Genomic DNA, 6,211 nt, shown 5'->3' with positions numbered 1-6,211 from the left:
TAAATGCTAGAGCACTCCCGAAGGAACGGGATAGTTCTAGAAAGCAGGTGGCGTGACACTAGTCACGTGACCTCCTTGACGCAACAATATCCACAGGGCATAGAATGATAATGGAAGAAAGGCAGCCACAACAAAGTCAACTTTATGACTTTTTGGACCTCGTGTTATGCAAATACTTAGAATATACGAAAAATTTTAAACATTTATACATTAAAATTAGAAGGTAGAAAAAGCATGGCAAGTGTACATACCCCGTAGCGGACCTACTTAATTTACTTTTTTTCGGGACATCCGTATGCCTGAAATATCACAATATTACTTAGTGCTTATGGGAATAGACACATCTTGCCAGACATGTTTGTGTAGCTAGAGGTCGCGTGAGCGCTTACTGTATAACAACATATCAGAGATTTTGAAGGGAATAGAAGTTAATTTAATGGACGGTAAAATAACGAACTAATGGTACAGAAAGGGGTATGCTAATATTAGCTGAAATATTCGTGAAAAGCACAATTGTTGATATATTTTACTTTTTTCTTTTCTTTTTGCTGAAGAAGTCTCGTTTGTAAAGTACTAAGAATATTTTCGGATGAACTATGTGTTTTATTCGAAAAAATGGAAACTGGGTTATATGCATAAACCAAAATAAAAATTATCATATAATACAAACCTCGCTTTTAGTAGTATCACTATCAGCGAAAATATGGAGTGATAATGAAAGAAACTGAGTTTTATTTCAGCATCGGTTGGTTGCAGTTAGCGTTCGTGATATCTGCGCACTAATGTAACTTCATGTCATAACTTGTACCCGTTTGGATCGCCATGTCATTATACTGTAAGGTTACTATTTTGATTTTGTAGCCTTTTAATTTTTTATCTTTACAGATTGGAGTAAGTGTGAGTGTGATACCTTGTCATTTTTGGTACTTGGAAAATGATGAAAAAGTGTTTTTGATGGTGTCAACCAACATAAAATGAGCAAAATCGAAGAAGCAATTTTGTAAGTAAATTATAGTGTTAATCCGATAAATTCTATTACTTGCGAGTAGATATGAGGCATGTATTTTATTATAATTTATATAAACTACCTTCTTAGTGTTTGCACTAGCAGTAGCAATTTAGCTGGCAAAGACTTATTCTGAAGACTCCTTTGCTTATTCGGAACTTCGCCGGGTAGACTGGCTTAGGTAGATTTTAAACCTTTTATTTATTGTTATTATTTTTTACTTTAAAATGAGTTATTTTTTTACTGTGCCATAGTTGTGCACATTATGTTTAAAGTTATGGTTAGCTTAGTAATGTCTGGTTTTTGTTGAAATTTCTGTGAGATTTATTCAGTATTATCCATAGTTAATTAAACTTAATACGTTGTTACTGTTAGTTTTAAAAATCTAAATGAAAAATGTTGATAGTGATGCTTGGAATGTAATACTATTTATATTACTGTACTCACTTGACAGTTTAATCAAGTTAGTTGAGCCTGAAGTGAGGTGAAAAGGAATGTTTTCCATTTATAGTTTTGCATTCCAAGTTCCAGAACCAAGTCAAAGCCTTTGCCAGATGTAAATGGTTGAATAGGAAATTAAAGTTCTGATAAATGAAAGATATTGAGCTTAAGGTTGAATACTTTGAAGTTTATTAGTAGTGAGAGTAAAATGGAATTGGAAATGTTGAACTTTATTGTTTCTAAACACATTTAATTATACTCATGTTTTGAGGATTTGATCTTTAATCTTGATTCAACTTCTGTATAACTACAAATTTCTTAACAGCTACTTTGTGATACTAATCTTACCAAAACCTTGTTTGTTAATAAAATAAGTATGTTGGTTTAAGATATTGAATACTTAATACTAGAAATCAATGACCTTATTACGCCAAAATGTCGTTTTTTATTTAATTAGATACTAAACTTTTCGCTTTACAGCTTATACAGGAGCATTCACTAAAATAAACTGCAACTGACAGTACAAAGCTTCAAATGGTTTAAATAATATATTCTATTCAAATCTATGATATCCAGTTTTACAGCTTGCTTTTAACATATTAAGCAGTAAAGCTTATTGTTGGAAGAAAAGTATTGTTGAAATAATTAACTGCTACCTGTAGTAATAAGCAAAAGTTCTATCAAGATTACAGAGTGAAATAACAAAAAGATAGGATAAAAAATCAAAATAATTAAAATTATAGGTGCCACACTTCCCACCCTTCCTTCCCACTGAACACTGGTACTTCCATTTTCTGCCCAAACTCGAAGTGATAGTTAGGTTGAATTGAATAGGAGTCACATGCATAATGAATGTCACACTCTTATTAGTGGATGGTTGTGGCATGATGATTTGCATGAGAGATGCATTGGAATTAGTAAATTTCAATGGAAGGGACATAAAGGCTTGTGGCATATGTAAAAATAGTTTTGCATATAGAGGGTAGCACTGAACAAAATATAGCTATTTATGTGAGAGGAGGTAAGTACCTTTTGGAAATACATTTTCAGTATAGGAAAATTATTTTTGAAATGTGGTTTTGTCATGTACATCTCTCTTTCTGTATATATATTTATATGTATGTATCTATTGTGTATATTTATTTATATTTTTGAACATTTATATATAGTGTGACCTTGCATGTATAGTGAAATAATTTCTAAGTTAACTAATTTTATCATGGAAAACAAGGAGCCATTTGGTCCATGAAGGCTGTCCTTGCAAACCCATGCTGGATAAATCAGTCAAACTATTGAAGTAGTATTCTGTTGCTTGTGATAAAGGTAATAAAAACTTAAGGTAAATTGATAATCATCATGATTACAAATAAAAAGAGGTAGTTATCTTTATAGAAGTCATTAGTTAAGTTTCACTTGGAATACTGTGTACAGTTTTAATTTACTTATCTAAGCATCAGAATTTCTGAACTCTCAAGATAAGTACTTTTAGACAGCTGTTGTTCCATAGTTGTGAATAGTGGTAAGGTACCAGAAGATTGGAAGTTGGCTAATGTTACTTTGTTTATTCAGGGGAGGTGATAAAAAAGTTTCCTGGTAATTATAGGCATATTATTCTTACATCAGTGGCAAAGATTTTTGTAATTCTGATAAAAGATGCTTTGTAAAGTCATTTAACAGAGTTTAAAATGCTGTTGGATAGTCATCATGGTTTTACTAAGGGAAAATATTTCCCTATTAAATTTTTGAAATCTTTTGTAAATGTTATTGCTTATGTAGGTGAAGGATTGGTGTAGATTTGGTATATCTGGATTTTCAGAAAGCATTTTACAAGTTCTACTTAAGAGACTTGTTAAACAAATTATTTTTGTAGGCGTGGAGGATAGATGGCTCATGGATAGAAAACTGATGGAAGGAAGGAGAGAATTATTATAATTTTAGATGGAGTTCAGTTGAACTGGATTAATATCACAAGTGGGGTACCTTGGGGCTCACTGTTAGGTCCTTTGCTCTTTTTGGTTTACATAGATGAAAAAATGGTCAGTAAATTACTTAAATTTGCTGATGATATTAAGGTTTTGGGTGTTGCTGCCTTTGAGGAGGATGCTGCTGCTTTACAAAAATATTGAGTATTTGGTGAGTTTGGCAAATAAATGAGAGATGACTTTTAATTGTAATAAATGCAAGATAATGTATGTCGGATATCATAATTTGAATTATAAGTATGATTTTGATGGGAATAAAGATAGCAGTGTTATTGAACAAAAAATCTTGGTGTTCTGGCTTACCAGACTCTTAAGTCATTCAAATAGTGTACTGTTGCTATTGGTAGGGCAAATAGGATTTTTACATTGTATCTATAGCAATATTGAATACAAGTCTAAATAGGTTATTATGTTATTGTATAGGTCATTGGTTAGACCACATTTAAAGTACTTTATTCAGAGGAGGGCTACTAGGATGATACCTGGGATGGAATGGTTGTTATACAAGGGTAGATTAAGATGAGTTAGAATGCTTTTAGAAACTTTTACAGTAAGATTAGCTGTACATGGTTTGTAGAAAACTAAATCAAGGTCTTTCAAGTATTGTTCAACTGTGAGTGAGAACAGTATAATATCATCAATATAAACATTGGAACATTCAGTTGCTCCTGCTAAAGCCTTATCCATAAGTCTTTGGATGGTGGCAGGTGCATTTTTAAGACCAAAAGGAATTACTTTAGATTGATAAAAGTTTATTATCTGTTACGAAGGCAGTTTTATGTCGATCCCTCATCTCAACAGGTATTTGCCAATATCCACTGGATAAGTCTAATGTACTGATGCAGGTTGCTCCTGACAAAGCATTCAAAATATTACTTATATGAGGCAGTGGATAGTGGTCTGATTCCAAGACTTGATTTAACTTCCTGTAGTCAACACAGAACTTAAAATCATGAGTCTTCTTTTTGACAATAACTAGTGGAGAAGCCTAAGAAGAAGATGAGGGTTCAATTAACCAATCGTGAAGCATTTCATCCATTTGATCATGTGGCACTTATAGTGAGAGAATAACCATAAGATTTACTAAACACTGGATTTTCTGTCGTGTTTACAATACTATTTTCAGACAAATCTGTGAGGCCAAATTTATTGTAAAGAATAGTAGTCTATTTTAACATAAGTTGCTTTAATTGTTCACTGTCTTTCCTCTTTAAATGTGAACATTGTACTAGTTCAGTCAGTATCTTTTCGGTCTCATAGTCGTGCCTAATGGATGGCACACTTGATTCAAGAACATTTGTGAAGAAGTTAAGGGTTGCTTTGTTTTGCTGAATGAAGTCTAATCCAATAAAGTATTGGTCCACAATGCTACTTGTTGCTGATAGTTTTGCTTCAAAATATTTGACAGCTCATCATTCCATCTGCAAGACACATATTACCTTTACTTCAAAATTTTAGTTGAAATGTTGGATCATTTCTGTTGATTTGTTGCTATATATTTTCATTTAGTACTGAATAATCCAATCTAGTATCTATATGACCTACTACTTTCATACCATTAATTTTTAGGATTAGGTGTGGCAGATCCATTTTAGTTGTTGTTAAATAGTTAATGGAGTGTTTTACTTTCACGGGACTCAAAACCTCCTTCTTTGATCTCTGCTCTCATTTCCCGACCGCTGTCCTTTGTTTCTTTGTTTCCTATTTACATATTTTATTTTCTCGGGACAATGCATAGATAAGTGCCCTGTTTGATTACAAGTATGGCATCACACATGTCTATTACATTGTTCAGCTCTAGTGAATTTACTATTAAAAATTTATTGTTGATTGTTCCAGCAATGCTCATATTGTTTAGTAAGGTTAAGCACATCACCATTAGATATAACAAAGTAGCATTCCAAGTACTCTTGTAAAGAAACATGCAACTGTGATATTATACACTTCACAGTTTCTCTTTCTGTAGCTTCAGGGTTTCGTAATTCATAAATTTTCACAGTTTTCCAAAGAAATGAATCAACTGACTTTGTTGCATTAGCGTGGTACTTCCTACTAAAGAGTTCCTTAGCCAATTTGATATTATCTAACACTGCTGGGTACATATTAGTCAATGTTTCTTTAAATTCCCCTCAGTGTTCAAAAGCCATTTCTGATCTGAAAGCATTCCACCATTCTAGTGACCCTTCCCTCACATTTATTTTCAGGTACTTGATACATATAAAAATGTCTTTCTAAACTTTAAAAACTTTAAAATCTGACTTACTGTCGAACTTCTCAATAGGCATTGGTGGTTGGCTGACTGCTGTGACATGAATCAATGAATTTTCCACAGGTCTGTGGATAGAATGGACTCTCGATATTTGTGGTTGAGGGGAAGTAGACTTAGGTTCTCTTGCTAGTAGATCAGTCACCACGAGTGTTAGCACATCCACCTGTTCTGTCAATATTGACGCAGACTCTCTAACTTCCATAGTAACAGTTATTTTCAAACGCTAGTTAACTTATATTTAACTGAACTAAGAATATTGCAGCATTAGTCACTCGATACCAAAGTGAGTAAAAAAAATAATCAAAAGTCACAATTCAACTTTTATGAAAAAGGTTCCTGTAACAGTTTGAATTGAACATGCCACTATAATCAGAGTTCAACAACATAAAACATAAATTTATTTAGGTTAACAATACGGTGTTACTATAGCGTGAGGTCTACCGCTGCATTATCCATCCCTCATGGAAATCACACATTTCCATACATTTATTTTAGCGATAAACACTTAATTTG

At 32.7% G+C, this 6,211-nt stretch overlaps 1 protein-coding gene across 3 annotated transcripts in view; it reads left to right on the top strand.

Annotated features, from left to right (window-relative positions):
- The first annotated feature begins 238 nt into the window (after positions 1-238).
- LOC106475664 (serine/threonine-protein kinase MARK2-like) overlaps positions 239-6,211 on the top strand; it is a 17,187-nt gene continuing 11,214 nt past the window's right edge. For 2 of the 3 annotated variants that reach the window (XM_022379721.1, XM_022379722.1), the window contains exon 1: positions 481-1,000. The gene's annotated coding sequence lies outside the window, so the exon portion shown is untranslated. The other variant, XM_022379720.1, reaches the window with a different exon arrangement.

This window comes from Limulus polyphemus, unplaced genomic scaffold (genome assembly GCF_000517525.1).
Source record: "Limulus polyphemus unplaced genomic scaffold, Limulus_polyphemus-2.1.2 Scaffold8950, whole genome shotgun sequence".
In the NCBI taxonomy this organism is placed as follows: domain Eukaryota; kingdom Metazoa; phylum Arthropoda; class Merostomata; order Xiphosura; family Limulidae; genus Limulus; species Limulus polyphemus.
This window is presented reverse-complemented; position numbering and strand designations above follow the sequence as displayed.